The 18,778-nt window shown below is 44.0% G+C and overlaps 1 long non-coding RNA gene across 1 annotated transcript in view; it reads left to right on the top strand.

Annotated features, from left to right (window-relative positions):
• Positions 1-648: 648 nt before the first annotated feature.
• LOC127055746 (uncharacterized) overlaps positions 649-18,778 on the top strand; it is a 93,124-nt gene continuing 74,994 nt past the window's right edge. The window contains exon 1 of the long non-coding RNA XR_007775603.1: positions 649-792. This is a non-coding gene — a long non-coding RNA (uncharacterized LOC127055746). The remainder of the gene's footprint in view (positions 793-18,778) is intronic.

Here is an 18,778-nt window from a genome sequence, read left to right as displayed (position 1 = left end):
TTGGCTGTATGTATGTATTTGGGCAAGATCAGATATATTCATTGACTAGGGAGTAATGTGTCCAGTCCTTTGGGAACTGTTTATAATGATGAACAAGATTTTCAGTAATCCTCATCATATTTGATTCATCTGTCAGGGGGCGGGGTAAGGGCTCAAGGCTGGGTTGATTGAAGAGAACTATATTTCTGGCTTCTGGGTAACTAGTAAGAAGTTATTGTAGAAGCAGTTTTGTTGACTTGGCACATCTAAATATTAGAATAACCACCTGTTTTGGTGATTGTCTGCCCAATTCTTTGTGGCTTGCCTTAACTGAGCAATCTCAGCATGCCCCACTCCCTCCAGGACCCTAGTCACAGCAGGTGACATCAGAAGGTGACAATGAGTTATAAACTTGATACTCCTCCTTCCACTGAGGTGGGGCATCGGGTAATAGGACTCCTGGTATGAACAGTTTCAGTAGCCCATGTCTGACCTGAGAGCTTGCTTAAAAAGGTCTTCAGTGGCCTAGATCATTCTAGGAGACATGCAGAGCAGGATACACACTGTCGTTCTAGCAAGGAATGGGAAGGCAGTACGTTTGGTTGGCTGAATTGTCCAGCCCTGGTCCGATTATTCTGAGAAAAGCCAGGTTGCAAATCACAGTGTCATAAACAGATAAGTAAGAGTTAATAGAACAGAAGTACTTCCTATCTCTTTTGCCTGGAAAGGGTTAACAAGATCAGTGAGCCTGGCTGTCACCTGACCAGAGGACCAATCAGGGGACAGGATACTTTCAAATCTTGAGGGAGGGAAGTTTTTGTGTGTGCTGTTAGTGTTTGGTGGTTGTTCTATCTGGGTTCTGAGAGTGACCAGACGTGCAACCAGGTTTCTCTCCAATCTCCCTGATACAGGTTCTTATAGATTCAAAATAGTAAGTACTAGGTGATAAAGCGAGTTAGGCTTATGTTTGTTTTCTTTATTTGCAAATGTGTATTTGGCTGGAAGGATTTAATTTGTACTTGTATACTTAGGCTAGGAGGGTATTCCCAGTGTCTATAGCTGAAAGACCCTGTAACATATTCCATCTTAAATTTACAAAGATAATTTTTACTGTTTTTTTCTTTCTTTAATTAAAAGCTTTTCTTGTTTAAGAACCTGATTGTTTTTTTTTATTCTGGTGTGAGATCCCAGGGGATGGGGTCTGGATTCACCAGGGAATTGGTGGGGAGAGAAAGGTAATTTCTCTCTGTGTTAGGATTACTTTCTCTCTCAGGGAAAGTCTGGGAGGGGGAAAGAGAAGGAGGGGGAAGGTGCATTTTCCTCTCTGTTTTAAGATTCAAGGAGTTTGAATCACAGTGATCTTCCAGGGTAACCCAGGGAGGGGAAGCCTGGGAGAGGCAATGGTGAGGGAAAGGGTTTACTTTCCTTGTGTTAAGATCCAGAGGGACTGGGTCTTGGGGGTCCCCAGGCAAGGTTTTGGGAGGACCAGAGTGTACCAGGCACTGGAATTCCTGGTTGGTGGCAGCGCTACAAGTACTAAGCTGGTAATTGAGCTTAGAGGAATTCATGCTGGTACCCCATCTTTTGGACGCTAAGGTTCAGAGTAGGGAATTATACCATGACGCACAGCCTCTCATTCGCCAAACCAAGTAGGATCAAAGTTCTCTATCTTTTTCTTGTTTATGGAATGAGCTCAAGTTTAGAACCCATGAATAGTCTTTTCCCCCCCACTCCACTCTCTCCTTTCAGCACTTCCTTTTTCATTTCTTCCCTCATGTCTCATACTTCACTATTTACATTAATTATGGTCTGCTCTCTCTCACTGCTTTCATTGTATTTGCTTCACTATCTGTCCCCCTTTTCCTCTCCCCATCACTTTTATCATAGAAGGCAGGGGAGGGAGGGAGAGGAAAAGGAAGAGGGGAAAAGAGTAAAGGAGAAACAGGGACTTTGAGGGCTTCTCAAATAGCATGAGAGGCAGGATGATCTGGATAACTAAATTTGGGGCTATAACAATGGACTTCTGCACTCTAATGCTCACATAGTAACACCCTCTGGTTGTTTTAGACAAATTACTTAATCCGTCTGTCTTAGTTTCCCCGATTGTAAAACTGGGTTAGTGCTACTTACCCACCATATAGAGGTGATGTATACACTTTACAAATATGAATCAATTTACATGAGTGCTACAATTCACACTTATGCCACTACTGCCATTGACACCACAGCTAGGATCACAGGCCTATTGTGAAACCTTGTACAAACAGGTAGTAAGAGACAATCCCTGCCCTGAAGAACCTACCATCTAAATCATAGGGTGGGGGGAGAAACAGAAGTGAAGTGATTTACCCAAGGTCACTTCATCTTAGTGGCAGAGACAGGAATAGAGGCCAGGTCCCTAGAGCTCAGTGCACTAGCCATTAACCATACTGCCATAGTTCTAAAAGAATGCAGGACTCTCCCAGTTTATTTGGCTAATTGTCCTTTGCCAAACTTTCTAAAATGCTAGTAACTATGCCCAGGCCCCCAAGAAACACAGGTGCACTCTTTGTACCTGCAACAGGAGAATAAGATAGTGGGCCCCTCCAAAATACTCTTCCCTTATCCATAAAATTAGTTATCTTTGGGTCTATCCTAAGAATTAATCTCACTAGTTCTCCTCAAACCAGCCAGGCCTGTGCATAGTGCCAGGTCATCCATAACTGGGGGGAAAAGCAGGGAGATGAGATAAAGGCCTTTGTGGATACAATCCATGCCTTTTAATCATTGTAAGACTCTTAGATACTAAATGCCCATTTCACTTTTGCCCTGCATCTTGTGAAGTCATTTACAATAGTGTAAAATGCTACCACTTAAGCACAAGGTGTTCCCTGGACTTCAAGGGACTTCAAGGTGCAGGGTAATGGTGAAACACTAATTTAGCTATAAATTTCAGATTAGTAGATTTTCCTTCCTAAAATAGAAAGACAGGCATTGCCATATTGGCTCAGACCTGAGGCCCCTCTAGTCCAGAATCTGACGGTGTCCTTTACCAGAGGATTTACACAGAGCTGTAAGAACCCAGGAGTAGGCAGATGAGGGTGAGAAGAATGTGCCCCTCCTCACATTAGAGCTCATCCTGATCTAATAGTTAGAGGTTTAAACCCTGAAGTGTGACATTTCATATCCCTTCAACATTGTCATCTAGAGTTAGCATAATTAATGATGCTCTTGATACTCATAAAATGTCCAGTCCCTTTTTAATTGTGTTAAATTCTTGGTCTCAATGAGTTCCACAGTTTAGTTACTTTTTCACACAATGTGTATTTCCTTTTAGCTGTTTTAATTTCCTGCTTCTCAGTTTCATTAATGTCACCATTACTTTGCAGGCTCCCTGATTCTGCTGTAAAGAATCACTTTTTTTTTTAAACTCTTAGCTATTCACTCCATTTTGGCCCTTCTAGTTTCCTTCTTACATTCTGTCTGCTGTAAAATTTATACTCCTGTTTATTGGCTTCACTAGGATCAGTTTAAAAAAAAAATGAAGTATTTGTTTGGCTTGAATAGCCTCTGGAGCCTTGCCGTTTAGCCATATTGGTTACACATTGTTCCTACTTACCTTTATGTTCAGCAAGGCTATTATAGTTTGGGTTCTTTAAGTCAGACATGCTACCTTTAAGAATTTTACTGTTGTTACTTTGGTCAAAAAGTAAGTAAAGTAAAAGGAAGCCCTATCTTCTCATTTTACTGAAATCTCCCCTTCTAAAGTTGAGTGTCACTGAGTCACTTTTTGGTCCCCCCACCTGCTCCTTGGATATTAAACCCAGTTATCCTGTAGTCACTATTACTTGGTGGTAGTTCAAGATTATTTAGCAGATTTCACAACCTTTAAGGCTGACAGAGGGCTGCCACATGAAGGTTCCTGTTAAGCCAGGCATCAGGATTGCATCCACCTATAAAATGGAAGAAAATTTTTAGAGCTCTACAGGAACTCCTCACTTAACCTTGTAGTTCTGTTCCTGAAAAATGCGACTTTAAGCGAATGACTTTAAGCGACTCCAATTTCCCCATAAGAAATAATGTAAATCAGGGGGATAGGGTCCAGGGAAACTTCTCTCACCAGACAAAAGACTAATAGACATAGTCTAAGTTTTAAACAATTTAATAGTGTTACACAGTGATGATGATTGTGAAGCTTGGTTGAGGTGGAGGAGTCAGAGGGTGGGATATTTCCCAGGGAATGCCTTACTGCTAAAAGATGAACTAGCAATTGACTGAGCCCTCAAGGGCTAACTCTCAACACTCTACAAGGCAGCAGAAAAGGAGAGAGGGCAGACAGACACCCTGTGTGTGAGAGAAAAAAATGCTCATCTCCCCTTTAAGTAGCTGACCCCAGGCTTAAGTCTCAGCAAGCTGATTTAGTTAACAAGGCAGTGTACTTGAGACCCGCAGCTACTGCTAGGAGCTCCCTCCCTCCACTGTATCCCCCCTGCTCTATGGACGGTGGGGTAAGCAGGGTCCAGGAGCAGGGAGGTGGGGGGAGACACCCTGACATTAGCCTCCCTTTTCCCCTCCTACCCCCGCACAGCAAGCAGGAGTCTCGGGAAGCAGCTCCAAGGCAGAGGGCAGGAGCAGCACATGGCAGTGGGAGGAGGGACAGCTGCTGCACAGGGAACTTGGGGTGGGGAGCTGATAGGGGGGCTGCTGGTCCACCCTGATTCCAAGCCCCCACCAGCTAGCTGCAGTAGGCTGCTCTTCCTGCAAGCAGTGGACAAAACAGGCAGCTGCCCAACGATGTTAGAAGGGAGCATTTCACAACTTTAAACGAGCATGGTCCCTAATTGATCAGCAACTTACCATCAAAACAGAGTTAATCAGGACGGCTGAGTGAGGAGTTCCTGTACAAGATCTCCTAAACATCTGCAAGCTACTAAAGATATTTTAATTTGACCGACCTGCCCGTACAACAAGATGTGCCATGCATCATGTTCGGCAATTTCAACAGAGAACAAGGACAATGGAAACTTGGCTGAGATGTGGGCAGCTGAGCCTGATTCATGACTCAAAGCTACCTAGTTCTTTTAACTGTGGCTGGTGGAAGAATGGGTACAACACTGACCTAGCCTTTGTTAGCACTAGGCTAGATCACAGCTGTAGAACATTTGTGCTAGACCCAGTTCCAAGATTGCAATGCCACCCTTTTAGAATGGAGGGAAATTCTGCTGTCAGTGTGTCATTCTGATGTTGCTTCAACTTCAAGAGAACAAATTGATCAGCATTCTCCAAAGATCTTGACCTAGCTGTCAGTTCAATAGGACTGATACCCGAGAACTACAGCCACATTGTCAACACTAAGTATATCTGCTTGGAGAAATGCCTCCTGGATGTCAAAAATGATATACCCCTGGGCTAACACTCCAGTCAGCCATACTGTATGAGGCATGCAAGCAAAGATTCCAAGATCACCAGCAACTGCTGTCATCTTGAAAGAGGTCAACATCTAGCAGAGCTTGACAGAATCCATGGATATGACCCATGACAGCAAAATCTAGGTAGACTCTGACAATGCCAAGATGAGCAATCATTTCAATATCTTTGCTGACCAGATTGCCCATCAAATGCTGTTCAATGGGAAGGTTAAGCAGACCACTACCAACTAGTCACTTCAGCAAATACCCCCTGGATACATCCAGTAATCTAGATTTTGCAACCAACTCTTCCATGGAGAAGGGAGACACCAGTATCAATGCCTTGAAAACAGGGAAAGCAGCGGGCATAGAGGACATCAGAATGGATATCAAAAATTTCAGCCCACAAATGTAAGTGGCTCCTAAGTATGTCAAATACCTGTCTCATCCAGTTCAAGGTACCAAAAATCTGGCAACAAGCTGAGGTAAGGCCTTTTTGAAGCCTGGTAAGGAACCATCTGACCCAAAACATTACCAACCTCTCATTCCTTTACGATATTTTAAAATTGTTTGAGCAGCTACTGTTATATCACTTGACATTAGTTATTGAACCACTTCTTATCAACGAACAGGCTGGGTTTCACTTGGTTCAGTCATGCACTGAGCAGCTTCTGAATTTGACACAAAGATGAATACAAAAAGGGATTGATTATGGGAGCTGCGTTTGGCTGTATCATAGGTGGCTGAGAGAACAATAATTATTGTGGGCTCTCTGCCAAGGTACTAATGATAATGAAAAACCATCATAGCTAATAGTACCATAATGGAGAGGAGGAAGAGACCCTTCATTAACTTTTGTGGCAAATGAAGCAGATGGAGACAATAGAAGAATGGCCTCTCACCAGGTACACCTTAGCACCTACATTACTCAACTGCTACACAAAGGATCAGCCAAGCTGCCCTCACCACAAGATGCTTTACCTACACAGATAATCTGTGCATCACCATACAGCACAAGAAGTTTGGCATATTAGAGAATACCCCGATGAATGCACTTAATACCCGAGACAAGTACTATGCAGCCAACCAAGTACATGCAAATCCAAAGACAAGTCAGTGCATTCCATCTCAAAAACAGAAAGGCCAAATGTGATCTTAAATCCTGTATACCCCAGTGTTAATCTCAAACACCTTGTCCTTTAGAGCCTACATTGTGTGCTAATCTTGGCTTTAGTTTTATCAAACATTCTCAGCAAGCTGGTTACATCAAAGAGGGGTGCAGACCCATCCACTCTGATCAACAGCACTAGCATTTTGCTACTCCTCTGCAGAATATGCCTGTGCAGTATGAGCATGATCCCTTCACACAAGGAAGCTAGACCCTGTACTTAACACTGCCTACCACTATACTACAGTTTGCCTTAAGCCTACCCACATCAACTGCCTCTATATCCTTGCAGGTTTTACTCCTCCTGACAGGTCTGGAAATTGCTCATAGATTCAAACTCACAAGGCAGTGCACTGATCCAAGACATCCACTATAAGTTTGATGCTGAGTCAACTGAAGTCATGATAAAGTTTTCTGGACACCATTAAACTCCTAACATTGAACCCTTGTCCGTATGGGTGACAGTTATGGCAAACAAGAGTACAGAACAACCCTGTAGCCTGTGCACTCTAGCTCCTACCAGCGAGCACTTACCTTCAAGTGCGGATCAGCCCTGGACTATATGGCATTGCCTAAATCAACTCTGCACTGGAGATGGCCAGTCTAGAGATAAAATGATCAAGTGGGGCTACATCACTGGCCTCAGTAGCTGTGACTGAGCCAGAGAGCCTCAAAAAATGAAGTATTTCCTGTGAGGTCAGCTGCTTGAGTGCAAATGCTTTTCCAGCAACCTGGCAGACTGCAATGATCAGGCAACTGCATGCACACTGATGTGGCAGGAAGCAGTATGAGAATACAACAAGAACCATTGCTTAGTGGCTCGGCTACTGTCACCTCTTAAGTTAGCTCATGTGTGTTCAGACTAACCTGAGAATAGCCTTTTCTCCTAGGTGTAGGGCCCTACCAAATTCAGAGTCCATTCTGATCAATTTCATGGTCATATGATTTTTTAAAGCATAAATTTCATGATTTCAGCTATTTAAATCTGAAATTTCATGGTGTGGTAATTGTAGGGGTCCTGACCAAACAAGGAGTTGTGGGGGAGTCACAAGGTTATTGTAGAGGGGGTTGTGGTACTGCTCCCCTTACTTCTGCGGGCAGCGGTGCTGCCTTTAGAGCTGGGCAGCTGGAGAGATGCAGCAGCTGGCTGGGGTCTCCCTGTGAAGGCAGAACCACCACCAACACAGAAGTAAGAATGGCATGGTATGGTATTGCCACCCTTACTTTTGTACTGCTGCCTTCAGAGCTCAGCCCTCAGTCAGCAGCCACCACCATCCAGCCGCCCAGCTCCGAAGGCAGCAGCACAGAAATAAGGTTGGCCTGGTATGGTATTGCCACTCCTACTTCTGCTGGCAGAGCTCTGCCTTCAAAGCTGGGTGCCTTGCCAATAGCCACCACTCTACAGCCACCCAGCTCTGAAGGCAGTGGAAAAGTAAGGGTGGCAATACCACCCCCTCCCTCAATGACCCTATAACCTCCTTTTGTGTCAGGACCCCCAATTTGAGAGAAACACTAGTCCCTCCTGTTAAATCTGCGTTGTATAGGGTTAAAGCACACAAGACTAGATTTTACAGGGGAGACCAGATTTCATGGTCTGTAACATGTTTTTCATGGCCATGAATTTGTTAGGGCCCTACCTATATGCTTTAAATGATTGCTTCTTGGAACAACTAGTTCTAAAGTGTCAAGAAATTGGTTCTCTAAACTTTGTCCCATTGTGAGGTTAGGCCAGTTCATATATGGATAGCTGAAGTCTCCCAGTATCATCATGTGTTAGATTTTGCAGCCTCTGATGTCTCTGATTGTGTGCTCAATTTTCTTTTCTTGGTCTTGAGGCTGGTAGCCTAACCCTAACACATTTGTGTTCTTACAGTTTAAAATCTGTCTCAATCTAAATTCCACCATATGGGTCCTCTCCACTCAATTTTATCTTGTATCTAGAGAATTCCATAGAATCTAGCACTGCTCCCCCATTCTTTCAGCCTAGTCTGTCTTTCCTGTACAGTCTAACAGGTATTATCAGATCTCAATGGTTCTCAACCTACTTACCATTGTGGGCCTCATACGCAGCTCTGTGTTGTGGGTTATAGCCACACAATATATATATATATATATATATATATATATATATATATATATACACACTAAGTGTATGTAGGGTGACCAGATGTTCCAATTTTATAGGGACAGTCCCAATTTTGGAGTCTTTTTCTTTTATAGGTTATTATCCTCCACCCCCAGCCCAATTTTTCACATTTGCTGTCTGGTCACCTTAAGTGTATGACCCTAAGAACATCACATGGGCCACAACTGTGTGCTGACTGGGTCGCATGTTGGAAACCACTGCCATATCCTATTGGTTTTTATCATTCCACCACATTTCTGTAATGCCTGTTATATCAAGGTTCTTCTTCCATTGCCAGGCACTCTAGCTCATGTGTTTTTGCTTTTAAACTACTTCCATTAGTGGTACATTGACAACTGTGTTGAAATTATGGTCTACTTTCAATTTTCTGAAGGGGAGAGGGATGTCCTGGTTCTGCTCCCAGATAGGGGGCTCTATAGGAAGTGTATTATTCAGGTCTAGCAGAAGTCAGTTGGCAGCCATCCTAGAGCAAGGCAGGTTGAGTAGTGACTGTTTTCGAAAGCACCTGACTGTGTCTCTCTGGTTTTGGTCTTTTTGTTTTCATTCTGAATGAAAATAAAGTCGTGCTACATTTCACCCTGCCAGCAAGAGTATTTTGTTTTTAATCTAACTTTTGTTTGTAGGCTGTGAACATAACAGCATTTGTACATAGGCCTTTACTGTTTTTATTCTCAATGAGTTGTTTTTATTTAACTCCTTGATCAGACACTGCTGATTTTGCAGAATTTACCCCTACTTCTGCCCTTCCTTCAGAGCTGGTCAGCCAGAGAGCAATTGCTGTTGGCCAGGTGCCCTGCTCTGAAGGCAGTGCCCCGCCAGAAGCAGCACAGAATTAAGGGTGACAATACCATACCATGCCATCCTTACCTCTGCACTGCTGCTGGCAGCAGTTGTCTTCAGAACTGGGTTCCTGGACAGCAGCTGCTGCTCTCCAGTCACCCATCTCTGATAGCAGCACCAGCAGTGCAGAAGCAAGGGTAGCAATACTGCACCCCCCCCACAGTAACCGAGACACCCCCCCCCAAAAGAACACACCACTCTTAAGTCAGGACCCCTTCAGTTACAGCAGCATGAAATTTCAGATTTAAATAGCTGAAATAATGAAATTTCTCATTTTAAAAATCCTATGACCATGAAATTGACCAGAATTGGCTGTAAATTTGGTAGGGCCCTACTCATGTGCTGCCCTCCCCCGCCCCCCCAATTGCCAACTCTGCAGATGGGCCAGGTGTGTTCAACCCCTATCACAGGGCCCACTCACAGGGAGTGGTGCCTCCTACTGGCCATCCCAAGGATTAGCTTTGCCTCCTTACACTCTCCCTCCAGTGTTGTCTTGCTCTGCTGCCACACTCACTTCCAGGTTTGTGGCTTCCTCTCTGGGGCTTGGTCCTCTGGACCAAAGTCCTCTCCTTGCAGGGAATGTAGTCTTTCCAGGCCTGCTGGCTAGCACCTCCAATGCCCTTGTCACTTCCCAGTGGCTGGTAGGGGAACCCAGGCATGCCCACTACACTGGTTCCAGCCCAGGGACCCTATAACTAGCAGCCACAGTCCCACCTCTTGCTACTGTTTCCCTGGGCTTCTTCCTACACATCAGGCTTCCCCCTGGTTTAACAGCCTCCAACTCCCCCCACTCAATGAATAGCTGCAGCCTCCTTCCCTATGGCCTTTCCCAGCAACACAATCCCTCTTTCTGTAGCTAGCTGCCTAGCTTTATACAGGCTCTGCTTGTTCCTGCACAGGTGACTCTGTTCCCAATCAGTGGCCTCCTCATAGCCTAAGTTTCCCCTGTTTGCAGTCTAGTTAGATGATTGGGCCCACCTGGCCCAATTCAGCTCTTGCAGGGAGCTGTATGCTGAGTGCATCCCATCACACCCCCTCAAGACTGCAGCCCAGGGGTGAGCAGGTATTCTCTAATTCACCTACCCCACACCTGGACTTTCAGGTCATCCCTTTCTTGTCTTAAGTCCCTGACCATGAGCCACAGCCCGTCCTGTTCCACCATTGCAGCTCTATACTTTTCTGCCAGTATCTGGGTCCCCACAGTAGCCTTCTTCAGCTCTGTGGTTATGCCTATTTCCAGCTCAGCCCTCTCTATCCTAATCAATTTATCTTGGAGCCCTTTTTTCTGTCTCATTGGGATCCTTGCCTTCCCCTTTGCAACTACACCCTCTCTTAAGAGGGTAATGCCTTTTTATAAAGCCAGCCTCCAAGCACCTAAATCACTCTCCTTTGCTGTGGCAGTAGGCTTCCTTTTGGCCTTCCCCTGTCTAGCCCCTTCCCCGGGGCTAGTCTTCCCCTCACAGCTCATATACAGGCATCCCTTCCATAGGTGCCCCTGCTGACCACAAAAACACACCCCTCCTTTTCCTGTTCTCCCCACAGGACAGATTCTTTGGGGCTTGCTTTATTTTCAGCTGTCTAAGTAAAGCTTCTCTCCCCAATCCCAGTAGGGGCACTCTCTTTTCAGGTATCTTCATTCCCCACAGGTGTAACACTCCTGTAGTCTTTCTTACTCCCCTTGTGTCAGGATCACTGCCTTATACAGTGTTTCCAGAGTCTCGTGACCTCCCTGCATGTCAGGGGTAACCATTTGTCCACATTCTCCACCACATATTATGAGGTCTACTCATCACGAGCAGCACCTCCTTCTGGCCACCCTGGAGATTAGCCCTGCCAGCCTGCACTCGCTCTGTGGTATTGTCTTCTCATTTTGTCTCACTCTGCAGCCCCACTCACTTCCAGGTCTGCAACAGCTTCTTTTTGGCTTAGCCCTCTGGCTCTGTTATTAAAGTCCTCTCCTTCCAGGGAATTCAGAGTCTTCCTAGAAATATTAGCTGGCTGGCAACCCCACTGCCCTTGCTATTCCCCAGTGGCCGCTAAGGGAACCTAGAGCTACCCTCTACACTGGATTCCAGCCCAGGGACTCCATAATAAGGAACCACAGTCCTTGTACACTCCTACTGCTTGCTATTTTCCTGGGCTTCTTCCTGCATACCTCATTCCCCCTCCCTCTGGGTTTAGCAGCTACCAACTTCCTCCATGCAAGAAATGACTACATCACTACAGCCTTTCATAATAGTAGCCTCCTTTCTGTAGCCAACTCCCTGGCTTTATACAAGCCCTGCTTATTCCTGTACCGATGAGCCTATTCCCAATCAGTGGCCTCCACCTAGCCTAAGGCTCCCTTGCTTGCAGCCTAATGAGTTGATTAGGCCCACCTGGCCTAATTCAGCTCTTGCATGGCTAATGTGGGCAATCCAGCCCATCATAAGCCTATTGCTACAGAATCTGGCTCTTGAGTGCAAACTGCAGAGCCTTACTTATTTAAGTGACCCCCCCACTATTCAATCTCTGGTGTTGGACAAGATACTGGCTATAAAATTATCACTTGACAAGATAGGATTGCCATGTGTCTGGTTTTGGACTGGAATACCCGGTTGAAAAGTGATCCTGGTGACTCCAGTTAGCACCGCTGACCAGGCTGTTAAAGGTTCAGTTGGTGGTGCAGCAGGGCTATAGCAAATTCCCTGCCTACCCTGGCTCTATACAGCTCCTGAAAGTAGCTGGCATATCCCTGGAGCCCCTAGGCATAGGGGCAATCAGAGAAGCTCCATGTGCTACCCACCAGCTCCACAGCTCTGATTGGCTAAGAACCATGGCCTATAGGAGCTGTGGGAGTGGTGCCTGTGGGCAACATGCACCATGCTGAGGTCCCTGTCCGTACCTCCACCTAGAGACCAGACATCGTGGCTGCTTCCAGGAGCAGTGAGAAGCCAGGGCAGGCAGAGAACTTGCTTTAGCCCCACTGTGCTGCCGACTAGGACCTGCCTGAGGTAAGCACCATCTGGACAGAACCTGCACCCCAACCCCTGCCCCAGGTCAGAACCCCCTCCTGCACCCTAAGTCTCTCACAGACCCTGAACTCCCTGCCCCAGGTCAGAACCCTCTCCTGCACCCCTAACCCAGTCCTGAGCCCCCTCCAAGAGCCCACACCCCAGCCAGGAGCCTCCTCCTGCACCCCAAATCCCTCATCTCCAGCCCCACCCCAGAGCCTGCACTTCTAGCTGGAGTCTGCACTCCAACTCCCTGCCCCAGCCCAGAGCCTCTTCCTGTATCCCTCATTTCTGACACCACACCTTCAGCTGGAGCCCTCACTCCCGCCACACCCTGACCCCATCCCCAGCCTAGTGAAAGTGAGTGATGGTGGGGGAGAGTGAGCGACAGAGGGAGGGGGCAGGGCCTCGGAAGAGGGGCAGGGCCTCAGAGCAGGGGTGTTCAGTTTTGTGCAATTAGAAAGTTGGCAACCTATGATAAATGTGTATATATATTTAACACCAATATTTTGCATCATTCCAGTTGATCCGTTAGGGCTAAAGTGCCTTTTTCAACAAAAAGATGCTAAAGTAATAACTTTACAACATAGGAGGTCATGACTCTGTACATAGCCCTTTAATAGCTGCAATTAATAATTTTAAAGAAAAAAATGATAGCACAAAAAAAAACAGAGCCAAATGCATAAGAATTCCCTGAAGGGTCTCACTCAGTATTGGGTGGGTTGGAGTGAAACAACAGCAGGTCATTTTATGAAAAAACTCTCTAGGTTTTTTGTTTTCAGCATCCATGGCTAACACAGGCACTGATCCTGCTAACATGTAAGCATGATTTTGACAAGGTATAAAAGTGCTCCAGTGTATAAGGAGTTACCTGATTCCTATTGTGTGGCTGATCTGGGCAGAGTTATAAAAGGAAAGAAGAAGCTGGTACAAAGGATGCTATCCTGGGGGGAAGGCAGTATGTCCTCTCTCCTCTCAGCTGGCTGAGTTTAGAAGTGCTTCAAGTGATTAACAACCAGAAGTTTGAGTTTATTTTGATTTTGGGGTTTTGTTTGGGGGTGTGTGTGAAATGGAGCATGAAGTTATATGGTATATTCTAACACAGGGTCAAAGTATGGGGTGGCATGTGGGCTCTTGTGCCCCCACCTCCCCTTTGCTGCTTCGCTTGTACTGAGTATGCTCAGTAACACTGCTGAAGCCAGCTGCCCTCACTCTGCCCCCCATTACCAGCAGGCACGTGTCATCTGTGTTCCAGCATGAGAAATATTTGTAGGATCAGGCCCTAGGTCTTACACTCAATATAATAGACAAGCAGTATATCTTGATTAATGTGCTGTCTGGTTTTATTGCTTGCTTCCATCAGACCCCTATTTTCAGAGTTTTATAGCCTAGCATTAAACATTTTCTGTGGGCTGATTTTAAGATTGGAAATTTATTTCTTTTAAATTGCTCAAACTCCTTTTTAAGAAAAAAGAAACCTGGAGAAAACACTTTTTGGGGAAAATGCAGCTTGGGGCTTGATCCTGCACCACTGAAATCAATAGGAGCAATGTCACTGACTTCAATGGTGGTAGGATTACGCACAGTATAACTTTAAGCTTGACTTCACTGGAACTCATGCACATGGTTAAAGTTAAGCATCAGCTTAAGTGCTTTCCTGCATAAGGATGTTTTCCTGAATTGGGGCCTTATTGTTTCATGTGGACTAAAGTCTGGTGGCATTTTCATGAAAGCCAAAGAAATTACTCTCTAAAAAGTAGAATCTGTCCTTGAAGATAAATATCCTAATAGCTAAAGAATTTCCCACGTATCTAGGATTTGGTTTCAAATCACTGAATGCCCCAAATAATTAGAAAGGCTCATCTGATATCAGTGGAACATTTGTATTCCCTCCCATTTCATTTGTAATTAATGAAGCACTTGTAATGAGCCCAATGCTCTGCTTCACAGAATGCATCACATTATGTCTAATGAAGCCTCAGTTATTAACTTTACTCTGGTTTCTAATGTTTAAAATAACCCATAGATTAGTGACAATCACTTCAATTATTTAGTAAATGCAAGACTGTAGTGCCACACTCCAAGTTCATTACTACTTTCAGATTCAAAGGCATACACATTATTTCAGCAATGTGCTGCCACTGTTTTAACAAGAGGGTCCTCCTAATGGTCTCTGTTAAGTATGCAGTCAACCTTACATACTGCAGTGCTTGTTAAGAGGTGCAATCACATTGAGGTGGCAGCGGGGGGCGGGGGGGGGGAGAGAATGCTGGGTATAAGAATGCATTAATCCTTCAGCTAAAAACATAAAAAGCAAGAGGACAGGGAAAATGTACAACTTCCCCAAGCATTTGCACCTCTGAGGGAGGGATAGAGCAGTGGTTCTCAGACTTCAGTACTGGTGACCCCTTTCACACAGCAAGCCTCTAAGTGTGACCCCCTGCCCCTTATAAATTAAAAACACTTTTTTTTATATTTAACACTTTATAAATGCTGGAGGTGAAGTGGGGTTTGGGGTGGAGGCTGACAGCTCACAACTCCCCAGATAATCTTGTGACCTCCTGAGGGGTCACAACCCCCAGTTTGAGAACTCCTAGACTAAGAAGATCTGTTTTCTTGTTTAAACAAAAATGATTTATCTTCATAACTAAGGGGAGAGTAACCAAGGGGACCTTCAATAATTAAGGATGGAAGCAAAAATCGCTTGACAAAGTTTCTATTCATCTGCACTTTGTTTATACTTCATTGCTGGCATATATGGAGTGTATAGCAGAGTGCTCAATTTACATAATCTGAAATGTGGAGAAGTGATAACCTCTCCTCCCAAATTGGTTTTTAAAATACCTGTCCCATGGTGTAACTTAGCACATTCCAAAAGATAAGATATTTATTCTTCAGAAGCAGATCCAACAGACCAGGGATAAACCGTCTTTGGCAAAGATGATTTACCAGTATCTTGGAAGGTGGTAAAGTCACCCTCCCTTCCCTTTCTTGGTGGAATTTTAGCAAGGGGCTTTTGAAAGCCCATCTCACACATCACTGTGGTGTATGTGTACACTAGCATGATCACAAATTTCTAAACTACAAGCAATGTTACTACGGTGTATATGAGAATAGGACCAAGCCCAAGAATTTGTTTGGAAGTTGCCTGTTTGATTTTTAAACTCTGTGATATTTCCATTCCTATATAGACTTTAAGGCTATGATCCAGCAAAGCACTTAAGCACCTGTTTCACTTTAAGCATGTGAATAGTCTGACTGGGACCTAAGAAATGCTTTTAACATACTTTCTATCCAGTTTTAGACATAGATTTGCAGTCTACACAAATGGCAGCACATTGCAAGTTATTCCTTGTTGGTTTTACCTAATTATGTACTTTGGTTTTTTCTACCCTTAATAGTCCTAGCAATTACAGGTGGCTTCTAAGAACAATTAAAAGGGTAGTCTAAGCTTTTAGAAATTGCCATCTGACTAAAATGGCAATAAGATGAGTCATCTGATGTATTACTAATCTGCTGAACAGAACAAGCTATGTTTAAGTGTTAAATCTAATTTTGTGGAATCAGAAGCTGCAGGCTGAAATCACTCGACTCTATATGAATAAATGTGATTATGACCTTTTTTAAAGAAAACTGTTTATTTGCTAATTTTTTTAATTAATTCTCTGCTCATCTATATAAGTCCGTGTGCAGTACTGTGCTGCCATCTATAGGTTAAAAAAAGAAAATGAAGAGTCTACTTCAACCTTAAATAAGCTGCTGAGCAGATTCACATTACAGTTGTGGTGGTCACATGTGACACCTCTCTCTCTCACTCACTCACACACAGCTGGGGCCATCCCATGGTCATACCCCTGAGGCTGCTTAGTACCATGGAAAACATCAGTAAAAATCCTTTTTAAGCTTTTATTAAAGATACAGGAAAAGAAGGAAAACCAGCTAGAGCACCAGAAATGTAAAGTATTAAGTAAGGCTTTTCATTTTCACAACATCCCTTGTTTCCTTTAGCTGGAGAGAGTCTTTAGAAATAACTGCCCTTGTCAGATAGTCTCTTAGATGGTAATAAAGATGATAATACCTGTCCTTTTTGGGGAAAAGAGAGGAAGTTAGTTGAGGTGAGATAAAGTTTTTCCATCTTCATCCTTCAGTTTGAGGTCAGACAGTCAGTCACTACCTCTAGAGCAGGGGTGGCCAACCTGTGGCTCTGGAGTGGCTCTTCAGAAGTTAATATGCAGCTCCTTGTATAGGCACTGACTCCAGGGCTGGAGCTACAGGTGCCAACTTTCCAATGCACAGGAGGGTGCTCACTGCTCAACCTCTGGCCCTGCCCTCACTCTACCCCTTCTCACCCCTCCCTTGAGCCTGCCATACCCTCACTCCTCACCCTCCCCTCTGGAGCCTCCTGCATGCTACTAAACAACTGATCAGGAGGTGTGGGGAGGGAGGAGGAGGAGGAAGAAGCAGCACTGACTGGTGGGTGGGAGATGCTGGGAGCAGGGGTCGGGGCAGAGCTGATCAGGGGCTGCTGATGTATTACTGTGGCTCTTTGGCAAAGTACATTGGTAAATTCTGGCTCCTGCTCAGTCTGGCCAACCCTGCTCTAGAGGCTTTTCAGTGCATTTTAGCAGCTTGTTTGGTAGGCAAAAAAATTTTACTTAACTCAAGGATTCTTGGTTTCCTAAGTTTTTACTCACGATACCTGAGCATCATGATCAATGGGATTTTCTTAGTCTGAATTTCTCCCTGCCTCCAACTGTGTTTACTGTAATTGGTGCTATGATCCAGTTTTGACTTATGGATGCTTATCAGGAAGATACTGAATCCCCCTTCAATGTTTAATTTGTAAATATTTGCTTAACAGAAAGGAAGTAAACAAGTGGTGTGATTCCCAGTGTTATAACTGCAAATAGGAGAAGTAGTCTTTGCAATGGTGAATGGGAGGGAGATGTCTATTAGGCAGTCTCTATTAACATATGGAAGAATCTAGTAACTTCTGTATTATGGGGATTGGAACTCTATAAATATGCATCAGTAGGTTTAACACCGAAGCCTTATATTATGTACTAGTTTTTGGTCAGGTTTGCTAAACGATTTTCTTCAGGTGTTTCTTCTTGTCTGGCACAAAGACAGGAAGCATCTACAATAAAGCAAGGCAATAAACATCATCTTTTCTAGGAATCGAGACAGGGTGATGCAGTTGTCTCTACAGGGAAATGTCTGTGACACAACAGTTGCAGCACTGTAGATTATGAACTGACATCTTTTCCAGTGAAATTTTAAATTGCTGAAAATACATTATATTTAAATATACTGAATGGACATCACCAATATTGCTTTAAATTATATTACATAAGAATTATGCACATAGCTTGAAGTAAGGCTTATTTTTTTTTACATTTACACTAAATGCTTTTCTAGTGAAATAAAATTTGACAAATAACCAGGAGAAAGTTTTTTAGGTCTGTAATTTGCAATATTACAACAAAAAAACTTCAGAAACAGACTCCAATGAGAGACTGCTGAATTGGAATTAATTTGCAAAGTGGACACCATTAAATTAGGCTTGAATAAAGACTAGGAGTGGATGGGTCATTACACAAAGTAAAATTATTTCCCCATGTTTATTTCCCCTCCACACTGTTCCTCACACCTTCTTGTCAACGGCTGCGAATGGACCATTTTGATTACCACTACAAAAAGTTTTTCTCTCTCCTGCTGGTAATAGCTCACCTTAACTGATCATTCTCATTAGAGTGTGTACAGTAACACCCATTGTTTCATGTTCTCTGTGTGTGTGTGTGTATATAGATATCTTCCTACTGTATTTTCCACTGCATGCATCTGATGAAGTGGGCTGTATCCCCCAAAAGCTTATGCTCAAACAAATTTTTTAGACTCTAAGGTGCCACAAGTACTGCTGTTCTTTTTGTGGATACAGACTAACACAGCTGCTACTCTGTACTGCTAGTGATAATCGATTGTACTTTAATTCCATAAAAAATCTGGATCTGATATTGGTTTAGTTTATTCCTACCACATCTTATTTTGACATTAGCACCTCAATTCTTTTGTTAAGGGAACCTGAACACAAGTAATTCTGTCACAGTTCAGATTAAACTCTCCTTTCAAGCCATTTATAACAGTTTAGTCTGAGGCAAACATATGAGAGAAATTAAAATCAAGAACAGGCAGAGTAATTCCAGGGGTCAAATTCACCACTATTTTAATCAGTTTACTTCAATGGAGTTGTACCAGTCTAAGCTAT

The sequence above is a fragment of the Gopherus flavomarginatus genome, chromosome 1, assembly GCF_025201925.1.
Source record: "Gopherus flavomarginatus isolate rGopFla2 chromosome 1, rGopFla2.mat.asm, whole genome shotgun sequence".
NCBI lineage: Eukaryota > Metazoa > Chordata > Testudines > Testudinidae > Gopherus > Gopherus flavomarginatus.
This window is presented reverse-complemented; position numbering and strand designations above follow the sequence as displayed.